This window comes from Leucopleurus acutus (genome assembly GCF_964270905.1).
Source record: "Leucopleurus acutus genome assembly, chromosome: 8".
NCBI lineage: Eukaryota > Metazoa > Chordata > Mammalia > Artiodactyla > Delphinidae > Leucopleurus > Leucopleurus acutus.
Genome location: NC_139151.1, coordinates 65,891,209 through 65,906,222, shown reverse-complemented (window position 1 = coordinate 65,906,222; position 15,014 = coordinate 65,891,209). Strand labels below are relative to the sequence as shown.

The 15,014-nt window shown below is 42.5% G+C and overlaps 1 pseudogene across 1 annotated transcript; it reads right to left on the bottom strand.

Moving 5' to 3' along the window:
• Positions 1 to 2,739: 2,739 nt before the first annotated feature.
• Positions 2,740 to 3,283, bottom strand: LOC309965568 (ferritin light chain-like; annotated as a pseudogene). Its single transcript has one exon. The product of its transcript is annotated as a ferritin light chain-like (transcript).
• Positions 3,284 to 15,014: the final 11,731 nt, after the last annotated feature.

The window sequence follows — 15,014 nt, the reverse complement described above, 5'->3', positions numbered from 1 at the left end:
TAAAAAGCTAAGATTGAAGAAGGCAACAGGACCAGACAGATTCACAATTGAGTTTTTTTCCTTATTTTTAAAGAATACATAGTTCAAATGTTTTATAAACTAGTCTAGGTCATAGACAATGATCATGTATGAATGTAGATGCAAACTTTCTAAAATATTAGCAAATAGATTCTATTAATGTATCTAAGAGTAGTAAAAGAAGTACAGTTTTTTTTTTTCCTTTTTTTTTTTGCGATACGCCGGCCTCTCACTGTTGTGGCCTCTCCCGTTGCGGAGCACAGGCTCCGGACGTGCAGGCTCAGCGGCCATGCCTCATGGGCCCAGTCGCTCTGCGGCATGTGGGATCCTCCCAGACCGGGGCGCAAACCCGTGTCCCCTGCATCAGCAGGCGGACTCCCAACCACTGCGCCACCAGGGAAGCCCAAGAAGTACAGTTTATTCCAAGAATGCAAATATAGTTCAGTACTGGAAATCTATCAGCATAATCCATTAATCAACAAGCTAAAGAAAAAAAAATCAACTTATCAATTGAAAAGACATTTGAAAATTTATCAACTATTCCTGAAAAATACTCTGAATAAAATAAAGATTATTTACGAGAAATGAACAGCAAATATTATCCTAAATGGTAAAATGGTAAAACCATTTCAGATCAAACCAAGCACTAGACAGGAATGCCTACTCTCCCCATTATTATTTAACATTGTCTTGGAGGTTCTTGCAAATATAATAAACAGATAAAATAATCGGTAAAAATACTGGGAAAGAGGAGAAGAACAATCTCTTTTTCTGACCATATGATGATATACATGGAAAATCCAGGAAGCTGTAGTAAAAAACTTCTTAGAATTAATAAGATAATTTGGCTAGCTGTCTAGCTGCAAGATAAATATATAAAAATCAGCAATTTTTATCTATTATAAAAATAAACAGCTACAAATGGAAATGTTAAAAAAATAATAACAACAAAAGTATAAAATAAAAAGAAATTTAACAAGAAAGGTATAGGACTTATATGAAGCAAATAATCCATTAGAAGTTGTGTGTCTTATAGAGGGACACAAAACAAGATATAAACAAATAGAAATACCATGTTTTTGGATGGGAAGACAATATTAAAATGGCTAATTCTTCCAAAATTAATATATGAATTTAATGCATTTTTTTATGCAGTTAGGATTCCAGTGGCTTTGGAGTGAGGAGGATTCAATAAAATAATATTAAAGTTTATATAGAAAAATAAATGCCCAAAGATGGTGCAGAAAAATATGATAAAAAGACTAGTGAGAGAGGATTTACAAGATGTCAGAACATACTATAAATTAAATGTTGTATTGGCATAGGAATAGGTAACTAGATCCGTAGAATAAAATAAATAATCTGGAAATAGATCCTGAAATGTATAAGCATCATCTGTATTAGAAAATTGATAGTTTAGTTCTGTGGGAAAAGGATACATTTTATAATGAATGATCCTGGCAAAGCTGCCTATCCATTTGGAAGAAAAACTTGGACCCCTATCTTATGCATGAAGCAGCACTAAAAGCCCCCAGAATCAAGATGAATGGGAAACCATCCTAATAAACACATTTTGGATAAAAAATTAAATAACATAAAATAAATAAATAGTTTTTATATCTATCTTTAATAGATAATTAAAGATAGATGTAAAAACTAAATATAAAAAAATTAAACTATAATATCTTGCAAGATATTCTGGGAGACTACAATCCCGGATTTTATGAGAATTGCTAGCGATGAGGAAAGACCCTTTTAAGCAGAAGCTTAATCATATTTAACTATATAAAAATTCACACTCTTGTATGGTGAAGATATCATGGGCAAAGTCAATAGACAAATGACGAATTTGGAAAAAATAATTGTAATGCAAGTGACAGGTAGAAGATTTGTTATGAAAATATACCAAGAACTCTTACACAAGGCAAGCAAAAGATAAACTATCTCATAAAAAATGGCCCAGCCATATAAATAGGCATTTTGTGGAAGAGCAAATTCAGTTGCCAGTAAACATACGAAAAAGTGCTCAAATTCATTAGTAGTTAGAGAAATGCAAATTAAAGTAATAATGAGGTTATTCATTACCTCTACCTGATTGTTAGAAAGAAACAGTAGTGCCAACTACTGGGATGTAGAGAAAAAGGTACTTGCATACTTTGCCAAAGGAAATATGAATTATTTCAGTCCTTTTGGAAAGAGATCTGGCAACTGCTTCTAAAAATAAAAATATATCTTTTCTTCAACCTAGCGTTTTCTTGAGGACTTTCTTTTATACAAATGAACCCATCCTGATTTGAAAGGATTTCTGTAAGCTACTGTGTTTTTTTGTTCTGTCTCTCTCTTTTTTCTTGGCTACAGAAAGCTTTATTTTCCCCATTTGGTCCAAGGCTCGGGAGAGGGCTACAGGGCGGTTAAAAAGCTGTGAGAGGGCTTCCCTGGTGGCGCAGTGGTTGAGAGTCCGCCCGTCCACGCAGGGGTCACGGGGTCATGACCCGGTCCAGGAAGATCCCACATGCCGCGCAGCGGCTGGGCCCGTGAGCCATGGCCGCTGAGCCTGCGCGTCCGGAGCCTGTGCTCCGCAACGGGAGAGGCCACAACAGTGAGAGGCCCGCGTACCCCCCCCCAAAAAAAAAAGCTGTGAGAAGCTGCAGAGACGGGACTGCAGGCAGAAGCCCTGACGCCAGAGGGGCTCCTCAGAGGCCGCTGGGCTCCAGAGGCTTGCTAGTCACGACTGAGGGCGAGCCTTTCAGAGATACTCGTCCAGCGCAGCCTGGGGACCAGCCAGCCGGCGGAGGTTGGTCAGGTGATCGCCCATCTTCTTGACGGCTTTTACCTGCTTATCTAGGAAGTGGCTCTCCAGGAAGTCACAGAGGTGGGGGTCTGCGCGGGCACAACCCACGTCATGCAGATCCAGAAGGGCCTGGTTCAGGTTCAGGTTCAGGTTCTGCTCCTGCTCCCTGAGAACGGCGGCTTCCACAGCGTCCTGGGTTTTACCCCACTCATCTTGCTACGGCTTCTGACCGTCCTGGAAAAGGGCGTGGCAGCCGCACTGGTTTTGCATTTTCAAGAAACGCTGGGCGCCTTCGTGCTTCTGCTCTGTCAATTCATGGAAAAAGTGGACCATGCCCTCCAGAGCCACATTGTCACGGTCAAAATAGAAGCCCAGAGAGAGGTAAGTGTAGAAGGCCCCCAGGGGCACGTTGGCCAGGCGATGGACAGCGGCCTCCACCCCAGGGGAAAAATTCTGACGAATTTGGAAGCTCATGTTAACGGGTAATAAGGAACTAAGCTCAGAAAATGGTGTTAGCTGGTCCCGGAAGCCGAGGATAGCTGAGTGGCTGGTTCCTGAGGTTGCGACTGGCAAAAGGGTTGGAGGGTGGTTGGAGGCTAGAGGAAGGGGCGTTGCTGGGTCTAATCTGGCCAAACACCGTGGAAGCAAGGGACAGAGCCGGGGGACTGCCGAGTGCACTGCAAGACTAAGATATTGTTACGTGAGAAAAACAAGGTGCCAGGAAATGTAGATAATATGATTCAATTTTTATAAGAGAAAACTTCCCTGGAGGTCCACTGGTTAAGAATCCGTCTTGCAATGCAGGGGACGCTGGTTCGGTCCCTGGTCGGGGAACTAATATCCCACATGCCTCGGGTGCAACTACTGAGCCCGCGCGCCACAGCGAAAGATCCCGCGTGCCACAACAAAGACCCCATACACCTAGCGGGGAACGCGGCAGTGGGTGGGGATGGTGGTGTGCTGAATTGGGCGATTGGGATTGACATGTATACACTGATGTGTATAAACCTGATGGCTAATAAGAACCTGCAGTATAAAAAAACAAATAAACAAAAAAACCCAACTAATACTAAACTTTCTTTGGGTTATTTGTATGGAAATATGTTAATATAAATGTTTCAGACATTACATGGAATTTCTAAAAATCTTAAAAAGACCCCATGCAGCCAAAAAATAAATAAATAACTATTTTTTAAAAAGTCAAGAAAAGATAATATGATTCAATTTTTATAAGAGAAACAATGAAAAGCTTCTCCCACTCTGAATATGAAGGTGTGAGATTATATAAATATGGAGAAATACATGGTCAGATTCACGCTAGGTTATTGACATGAGTTTTCTGTGGTATTGCATAGAGAGGGGAAGTTAGTAAGCCAAATATAATGTCATCAACAATTTTCTGTGCAATATATTTACTTCTTTTTCCAATTAAAATTTTTTTTTTACTGAAATTATTTGTCTGAAGGTCAATTTTTTTTCATATATATTTTTCGACAAAGACTCAACTAATTAGCATTTTTTTTCCTACCTAGCTTGACTGGTTATAACTTTTGCTACTGTGAGTTTTCTTTTTGGCCATAACTTTTTGTTTGTTTTTTTTTTTTTTTTTTGGCCACACCGCAGGGCTTGTGGGATCTTAGTTCCCCTACCAGGGATGGAACCAGGGCCCCCGTCAGTGAAAGCGCTGAGTCTTTTTTTTTTCCCCCTAAATTTATTTATTTTTGTCTGCATTGTGTCTTTGTTGCTGCGCCCGGGCTTTCTCTAATTGCAGCGAGCGGGGGCTACTCTTCGTTGTGGTGCACGGGCTTCTCATTGTAGCAGCTTCTCTTGTTGCAGAGCACGGGCTCTAGGCGTACAGGCTTCAGTAGTTGTGGCATGTGGGCTCCGTAGTTGTGGCTCACAGGCTCTAGAGCGCAGCCTCAGTAGTTGTGGCACATGGGCTTAGTTGCTCTGCGGCATGTGGGATCTTCCCAGACCAGGGCTCCAGCCTGTGTCCCCTGCATTGGCAGGTGGATTCTTAACCACTGGGCCACCAGGGAAGTCCAAGCTCTGAGTTTTAACTGCTGAACTGCCGGGGAATTCCCAAGGCCATTACTTTTCATAAGTACAATTCCCCTGGATCAAATTATCAGATCAAAATTTTGAGTTCAAATTTTACTGTTTTCAGTAATACCTAAAAGATGTGATTCTTTTAGTCATTTAAAAATCAATAATAGATTTTCTTGTTTGAAGCTTTTGCCATTGCAATTTTTGTTTTAGATAGATTATTTCTGCAAGTAATATTTATTATGAATTGGATGTGTTAGTGACTTTATATTTCTTGGCCCAGAGCACAAAGCAAATATATAGAGCAAGGATGTCAGATCTAAATGCACAATGGGATGAAAATATCTTTGAGTTCAAAAGTTAGGGTCAAAATGCTCTTCTTTGTGCCTGACGCAGACTAAATTCTTGGTAATTACTAATTATTATTACTTGAAAGTATAAATCAATCCTACTCTATTTAGCCATCCTACTCTCTACAGGGTTTGTGGTTGAGATTAGGGAGATGACAGTTTGTGCAGAGCCGGGCCAGGGGTCAACAAGGTACCCTTACTAAGTGAGGCAGGCCAAGCAGGAGATGCAGTGGGACCTGGAGGTAATGCTCCAGGCTAAAGGGACGTTTGCTACTCAGCTTCTGCTAACTGTGGGTCCCATGTTGCCATATCCTTAGATTTTTTTAACAATCTGAAAGTTCACATTTTCAGGTGAAATCTGATATTTAAGCATTGGTGGATAATTTGAATTTTATGAAACATATAATGGGCCAACATTATGTAGTTTCAGTGAAACACGTCTGCATACTACTTTTTTTTTTTAACAACTTCATTGGAGTATAATTGCTTTACAATGTTGTATTACTTTCTGCTGTATAACAAAGTGAATCAGCTATATGTATACATATATCCCCATATCCCCTCCCTCTTGAGCCTCCCTCCCACCCTCCCTATCCCACCCCTCTAGGTGGTCACAAAGCACCAAGGTGATCTCCCCGTGCTATGCATACTAGTTTCTGACTTCGGTGCGGCTCAGCCCAGGGCTGTCCTCATGTTCCCAGTGTTGGAAAATGCGACCTATTAGGAAAATGTCATCCTCTGTCTGCAAAGTCTCTCCTACCAAGGAAATTTGGCTGTAACCCCAGGGTCAGATAAGTCAGGTGTGCCCTTGGTCCAGATCTGAAGGATAGAGATGAAGGGAAGTGTGCTGGGGAGGGATTTGTCTAGTTGCATCCCATAGACTCCCCCATGTATTTCAGAGCACCCCCTTGAAATAGTAGCATGGGATGTTGGCTGTCCAGCAGCAGGTGGCAGCATTAGAACAAAGATTGGCCATGCTAGAACCCATGATGGTCTCAATTCCTTCCTTATTTGTATATGAATAAGGGAAGGAATAGATTACCCCAGATCAATTTTAGAGGGAAGAAAATTATTTGCCATACACTTTGAATTTAAAAAAAGATTTGAGGCCCTACTATATGTCGGCCTCTGGGCTGTGCATTTTCTCAACACTCATCTTGTTTAAGCCTCACAGCCTGTCATGCAGGCAATTATTTATCCTGTTTTAAAGATGGGGAAATTGAGTTTTAGAAGGCTAAAGGAATCTGCCCAGGGTTGTACTGTTTCTAAGAGGCAGAGTTGGGCCTGGAACTAGATCTTTGACTCTTTTCATGAAATCACACCTGTCACTACCAGCCTTGTAGTTGTGTTGCTGTCTCAATTCTGTTGACATTTTGCCTGATTGATGCCCTTAAGAAACTCGGACTGTGTTCTGGGACAGAGAAAGCCAGCATGGCAGAGTACATTTGCCCTAGATGCCAGCCAGGTGGTTATGCCCCAGAGCTGGTGATTGAGAGAAGGTGAATCCTATTATGGAGAAACACCACATTTATGGTCTGGAGGATGGATGTAGAAATTTGATGTGTTTCTCCTTTTTTTATGTAAAAATTCCTGTGACAAGAACAGATTACCTTTTCCCTTTCTTCTTATTGTTCAAAACATTGGCATAGAAAATACGTTATCTAAGAAGTTTAATATTTCTTGTGATAAATGCGAGGGGCTGGCCATCATTCCAGCCATTTGGTAATTAAAGTTGGAGGATGTTTGCATGACAGACCTACCCTCAGCTATTTCGTACGGTGTCAGACTGTGTTTGATTAACAAAGATTAATCTCCTAATTTTGTATAAATGGCTTAAATCTGCTAAAGAATTTGCTAAATAAATCAGATCAACTAGCAAATTTCAGATTTTTTCTGGCTTAAGGCAGTGTTGAGTAGAGAACAGATTCAGTACTGTTCCCCTCTTCCTGTGTGACCTTGTGCAAATAACTCATTCTTCATTGATAAAGCAGGGGATGGATTGAATGACATCATAGGCTTCTTCCTGCTCTGCAGTCTATCACTTTCTGGAGTCCCCATGGATCTGTATGGGAACATAACTAAGCCCCCTTCCACGCAAAGGAGCTGCAGAGGTGGGCACAGGGATTAGATAAACCCTTCCACCTTCACAGGAATGATCCCAAGTCACTGGCTAGTTAGGAAACAATGAAAAAGAACACTATTACATGGCATTTAAAGAGCATGAACTTGAAATCAGACAGTTCTGATCCAGATCCTAGCTCCACTGGTTAATCTTTGGCAAAATCTGAATCTCTCTTTTCTTAGTAGATAGCTAAAGATTTGCTGTGAGTTTTATTTCTTTTTTATTTTTTTATAATTTTTATTGGAGTAGAGTATAATATAGTTACAATGTTTGTTTCAGGTGTACAGCAAAGTGAAATAATTATACGTATACATATATCCACTCTTTTTTTAGATTCTTTTCCCATATAGGTCATTACAGAGTATTGAGTAGAGCTCCCTGTGCTATACAGTAGGTCCTTATTAGTTATCCATTTTATATATAGTAGTGTGTATATATCAATCCCAATCTCCCAATTTATCCCTTCCCCCCTTCCCCCCTGGTAGCCATAAGTTTGTTTTCTACATCTGTGACTCTATTTCTGTTTTTTTAAAAAATAAATTTATTTATGGCTGCGTTGGGTCTTTGTTGCTGTGTGCTGGCTTTCCTCTAGTTGCGGTGAGTGGGGGCTACTCTTTGTTGCGGTGGGTGGGCTTCTCATTGCGGTGGCTTCTCTTGTTGCGGTGCATGGGCTCTAGGCATGTGGGCTCAGTAGTTGTGGCATGCAGGCTCAGTAGTTGTGGCTCATGGGCTCTAGAGCACAGGCTCAGTAGTTGTGGCTCACAGGCTCAGTTGCTCCGTGGCATGTGGGATCTTCCCGGACCAGGGCTGAAACCCAGGTCCCCTGCACTGGCAGGCAGATTCGCAACCACTGCACCACCAGGGAAGTCCTCTATTTCTGTTTTGTAAATAAGTTCATTTGTACCATTTTATTTTTAGATTCCACGTATAAGTGATATCATATGATACTTGTCTTTCTCTGTCTGACTTACTTCACTCAGCATGACAATCACTAAGTCCATCCGTCTTGCTGCAAATGGCATTATTTCATTTTTTTATGGCTGAGTAATATTCCATATGTACCACATCTTCTTTACTCACTCCTCTGTTGATGGATATTTAGGTTGCTTCCATGTCTTGGCTATTGTAAATAGTGCTGCAATGAACATTGGGGTGCATGTATCTTTTTTATGACTTGAATTTTATATATATATATATATATATATATTTATACAGCAGGTTCTTATTAGTCATCAGTTTTATACACATCACTGTATACATGTCAATCCCAATCGCCCAATTCATCACACCACCATCCCCCCACCCCCACGACTTTCCCCCTTTGGTGTCCATACGTTTGTTCTCTACATCTGTGTCTCAACTTCTGCCCTGCAAACCGGTTCATCTGTACCATTTTTCTAGGTTCCACATACATGCGTTAATATACGATATTTGTTTTTCTCTTTCTGACTTACTTCACTGTATATGACAGTCTCTAGATCCATCCACGTCTCAACAAATGACCCAATTTCGTTCCTTTTTATGGCTGAGTAATATTCCATTGTATATATGTACCACAATTTCTTTATCCATTCATCTGTCGATGGGCATTTAGGTTGCTTCCATGACCTGGCTATTGTAAATAGTGCTGCAGTGAACATTGGGGTGCATGTATCTTTTTGAATTATGGTCTTCTCTGGATATATGCCCAGAAGTGGGATTGCTGGATCATGTGATAGTTCTATATTTAGTTTTTTAAGGAACCTCCATACTGTTCTGCATAATGGTTGTACCAATTTACATTCCCACCAACAGTTTAGGAAGGTTCCCTTTTATCCACACCCTGTCCAGCAGTTGTTGTTTGTAGACTTTTTTTTAGATCTTTTTTTAAAAAAAATTATTTATTTTAGTTTTGGCTATGTTGGGTCTTCATTGCTGTGCGCCAGCTTTTTCTCTCGTTGCGGAGAACAGGGGTTACTCTTTGTTGCGGTGCACGGGCTTCTCATTGTGGTGGCTTCTTTTGTTGTGGAGCACAGGCTCTAGGCTCACAGGCTTCAGTAACTGTGGCACACGGACTCAGTAGTTGTGGCTCGTGGGCTCCAGAGCGCAGGCTCAGTAGTTGTGGCACACGGGATTAGTTGCTCCACGGCATGTGGGATCTTCCCAGACCAGGGCTCAAACTCATGTCCCCTGCATTGGCAGGTGGATTCTTAACCACTGCACCACCAGGGAAGCCCTGTAGACTTTTTGATGATGACCATTCTGGCTGGTGTGAGGTGATACCTCATTGTACTTTTGATTTGTATTTCTCTAATAATGAGTGATGTTGAGCATCTTTTCATGTGCTTTTTGGCCATCTGAATGTCTTCTTTGGAGAAATGTCTATTTAGATCTTCCACCCATTTTTTAATTGGATTGTTTTTTTTTTTGATATTGAGCTGCATGAGCTGTTTGTATTTCTGTGGGTTTTAAATGAGTCAGAGTTTATAGTGTGACATAGCAGTCACCCAATAAATGATAACTATTTTTACTAGTCATTGTTGTAGGTTAAATTATATCACCTGAAAATTCATATGTTGAAATACTAGCTCTCAGGACTTCAGAATGTGACCTTATTTGGAGATACGGTCTTTTCAGAGTTAATCAAGTTAAAATTGAGGTCACTAAGGTGGACCCTAATCCAATATGATTGGCATCCTCATAAAAAGGGAGAATTTAGACACAGAGACATACATAGAGGAGAGATGATATACATAGACACATCTATGCCTAGGAGAGAGACCTGGAACTGACCCTTCCCTCACAGCCCTCAGAAGAAACAAACCCTGCTGACACCTTGATCTTGGACTTCCATCCTCCAGAAATAAGAGCCAATAAATTTCTGCTCTTTAAGCCACTCAGTCCGTGGTGCTTCGTTAAGCAGCTCTAGCAGACTAATACAGTTATTTTCACTCAAATTGCCATTCTACTGCCATATTCCCCCGTGCTGAATGCACCTTGCCTCACACTTATGTAAGACCAAATCTTTTTGTTGTGGCTTTATGTTCACTGCCTCAGCTGCTCCAAAGTGGTCAGCCAGTCTTTGCGATGATATTGAAATAGTTCACATTTATTGGTATTTTTTAAGTACTCTATATGAATTCCTTCACCTAAACCCTCACAACAACTCTCTGAGAAAGATATTATTTCCATCATCTTGCACACTGGAAATTGAGGCATAGATATGTTTAGTAACTTATCCCAAGGTCACACATCTATAAAGTCGTAGAGCCAGGATTTGGATGGACCAAGACACTCTGACCCCAGAGTCCTTGCCCTTAAATTTTATGTGTGCCCTTAACCACCATGCAGTGAATCTTGAAGATGACAAGGCTTGAAAAAAGTCTGAACAGCCACCTTTCATCAGCAGGACCCCTGGACGAAGGACACCACAGAGAGCTCTGTGTCCTCAGCATCAGCCTCTGAGTATCTCTCTCATCACATCATTGGAACATGCTAGACACACTGGTGCCCACTGCCTGTAGATCACCAAACTTCTAAGGGGTTCCACTGGCCAGAGCCCAGGGCTGTTGCTCTCATTTCATGCCCTGGACCCTTCATCTTTCAGGCTTCCCAAAAGCTGCCATTGATGAACTTTTTGGACTTTTGCCCAAGGATCTGATGTAGAAAACTGCTACGGAGAGGCAGAATGACATAGTGGTTAAGAGTGCGGGCTCTGGTGTCAAATGCCTGGGTTTGGACAGTGGCTCTGTTAATTACAGCCTGGGTAAACTTAGGTGATTCATTTAGCCTCAGATGTTCACCTATAAAATGGGGATGACGACAGTACTTACCTTGCAGGGTTTTTGTGGTGAGGATTATTAACGCGTGCACACATCTTAGACCAACACAAACTGAGCACTTAACACATCTTGGCTATTATTATACAATATCAATGGAATGGGATGGAGTACTATAATTGTAACTGCCTAGGAGTGCATCTATTCCAGAAAAAGGACTGATTATGTCTAGTCTATAGTAATACATTTATAAAATTTCAATAACCTGCCATCCATATTGCAGTAGAATTACAGAGCTTGATATATATGTAAGTTATTTTAGGAATTTTGCAATTTGGTAGAAAATGTGCATGGCACATAATAAATATTTGTTTAGTGAATGAATGAAATGTGAGGTGAGGCCTTGGCATTGCAGGAGGGAGGGGAGCACAGAGGGATGTCTGGGCTGAGGGATGCCTGGGCAGCTGTGATAAAAGGCAGAGTAGTCAGTTGTCCAAATGCTCAGTTCTAGAGATGAGGTGAATTCTGATCCATCCAAGACAGCAGGTAGAGGAGTGGGCATCTCAAGATCTCAGCATGACCATTGGTGGTGAAGATGCTGGTGCTAAGGCTGGGCTGACAGGAAGCAGGGCTGAGAGGAGCGAGGAGAAGAAGGAGGGGCCGCGGCCAGCTGAGTTCCCTTCCAAGTGGGAGCTGAAGACAAAGCCAGGGGCCAAGACAGAAGCTTGCTAGACAGACAGAAAGACTGATCTGTGGGAACTGGAGATGGCTCTGGCTCTGTGCTCACTTAAGGAGGCCCCATCACTCACAGGATCTCTGGAGACAGGGCTCAGGGCAGCAGAAGCCCTGCAAATCCTGATGGCTGTGTGCGTCAAGCCTGCCTCCCGTGCGCTGAGGGCAGGCCTTCATTGCTGGCAGCTAGGAGGGGTCGGACACACAGGCTGAGGGAAAGTACCAAGAACTGGACTCCAGCTTACATGTTGCAAGACCTGAAGGCAACAGCCAGTCCCAACGAGAACGGACGCCTCGACTCTCAGCCTGAAACTTGAATTGTGAGCCTCCTGCCTCCTAGAACGTTTTCTTTTTTTTTTTTTTTTTTTTCCCCCGATACGCTGGCCTGTCACTGTTGTGGCCTCTCCCGTTGCGGAGCACAGGTTCCGGACGCGCAGGCTCAGCAGCCATGGCTCACGGGCCCAGCCGCTCCGCGGCATGTGGGATCTTCCCAGACCGGGGCATGAACCCGTGTTCCCTGCATCGCCAGGCGGACTCTCAACCACTGCGCCACCAGGGAAGCCCTCCTAGAACTTTTAAGGTGGAGTTGACTGATGGTTTTCCAAGAGCAATGGAAAGATTTGCATCTCTTTTGTCAATTGTGTCAAGTGTAAATTGTTATAATCTTTTTGGAGGGTATTGTCAGAATTTAAAGGACGTTCATTTCAGTGTTGTTTGTAGCAATGAAAAAGTGGAGATGCTCTAAATGCCATCAACAGAGGACTGGTTAATAAATAATAGTACATCTCTACTATGGAATAATATGCATTAATCAAAAATGATGAAGCAAATACTTATGCAGAGATGTGGAAAGGTGACCACATTATATTAAATTAAAAAAAAACATGTTTCAGAAGAATGAATAAGTATTATCCAATAAGTGTTAAAAGAGAGAATTATATACATATATATGTTTGAACAATGCATGGAACATATCTGAAAGGACACAAACCAAATGAACAGTGGCTAATTCTAGAAAGGTTTGATGGGAGATGGGAGGGAGAGGAAAGGAAACAGGGAATTTCACTTTATACTTGATTTCTGTACTCTGTGCTTGTATTGTTTTGTTTTACAATGAGTATTTATTGCACGCTATTTTTAAAACAATATAAAAAAGAATCTCAAAATAAAACAAAAGTCTGTTACATTAGTATCTGGGGTTTCATATGTTCTTGGCTATCTTCAGGTTTGGAACAAGTTGCTTGTTTTTGTTTTTTTTTTTTTTGGTACGCGGGCCTCTCACTGCTGTGGCCTCTCTGGTTGCGGAGCACAGGCTCCGGACGTGCAGGCTCAGCGGCCATGGCTCACAGGCCCAGCCGCTCCGCGGCATGTGGGATCTTCCTGGACTAGGGTACGAACCCGCGTCCCCTGCATCGGCAGGCGGACTCTCAACCACTGCACCACCAGGGAAGCCCAAGTTGCTTGTTTTGATCAAATGATATTATGTGGCTTTTTAAGGACCCCAGGATGCTATGGAGAGGCTGCAGTGAGGTTGGAGTCATCAGGAGGCCAGCGGGCCAGTCCTAGGGGACTGCCTGGGGTGTTGTGGGTAGAAGAGAGGCTTCCTCTGGGATTTGAAGGCTTTTCATTGGGAACCACTTGCTGGGCACTAGACATCATACTTAGCACCGTGTTGGACCTCTCACTAGGTGCTGCTCAGAGCACTTCAGGGGGTGTTTTGCTGAGCATGGCATAGAACACTTGAGCAGGTGTTTCGTTTGGGATGGCTGAGGTCCTCTCAGGCATTCCCCAGGCTGCAACACATTATACCTCATTGGGCTCAGGGCAGTTATTGCATGGAGCACTTGACTAGGTAATGCATGAGGCTCTAGATGGAATCCTTTGTGTGCCACCACACTGCACACAGAATGTGACTTTCAGTGTCATAGTTGGCACCCTGCACAACTCTGAGCTGATCCTTAGGAAGAGCACCCTTCTGAGCACTTTCATGACCCCAATATTGGGTAGAAATGGGCAGCTGAGGAGTTTAATTCTTGCATCCAGCCCCTCTCAATGGCCCTTTGAGGAAGAGAGCCTGTGCTATGGAGGAAACTCAGCTACAAGTCTACCAGGGTAAACATGTCTTTTCCTGCAGGGCTCCCTGAGCTGACTGTAGCAGTGAGGAAGGATGGGCAGGGGAACTGTAGTGCCCACTCACACTCACCATCTTCTCGCTCCTGGAAAGGTTGCAAGGGTTTGAAAGGGTCATTTTGCTGTGTGAAACTCCAAATCAACAGAAGCCACTGTCAATAGCACAAAGACTTCTGAGGGTAATGTGAAGTGACATGCCCAAAGTGCCTTTCCCAAAGTGCCTGAAAGGACAGTGAAGCTCTGAGATAGGTTCTGCATCCAGGCTCACTGCTGCTTAGATGGCGACCCTTGCCTGGGGCTGTGTCTAAGCCCCCATTTTCATGGGTTGCCTTAGTGCCTATCACTTCCCACATAAAAGGCAGTAAATCCAAATCAAAAATCTCAAGTGACCCCTTAGGCCCTTCATGAGAGTTTCTATACCTTCAATGCCAAGAACAAGCCCAGTGGAGGTGGGAGGTTGGGTCTTGGTCATTAGCTAAGAGATTATTCCATATAGTTCAGATTCACAGAAACTCAGTTTCTCCTAAGCAACCTAGAAATGACCATATTTCATGAACCTATGGGGTCACTTGAGAATGATCAAACAGAATATTGTGTCTTCTGGATTCAGGGTACCGACAATAGGGGTGGCCTTTACCCCTTATAACACCAAAATACTCTCAGGGTCATTTTGGACCGTTGGGCACCTCTGTCTACCGTGATTGAGACACACGGGTGTCTGTGCTTGGAAACTCTTAACTCTGAACTAAGGAGAGAGACTCACACCTTTATCCAAATCCTTAACTTGAATTGAGAAGAAAATTCTGGTCCATCCTGCTGTTCCCCTTGGCTCAGGCAGCTCACTATTCCCCAGATATGCTGAGGGGGTTTGCATTTCCTTAGTTTTGTCTCCTTGAATTCTCTTTCCCGGTAGCTTTTAAAAATGCAGGTAAAATTCACATAACATAAAATGAGTGATCCCCCATTTTAAAGTGTAACTTCAGTGGCACGTAGTACATTCACTAGCTGTGCCACCATCATTTCCATCTAGTTCCAAGACATTTTCATCACCCCCAAAGGAATTAAGC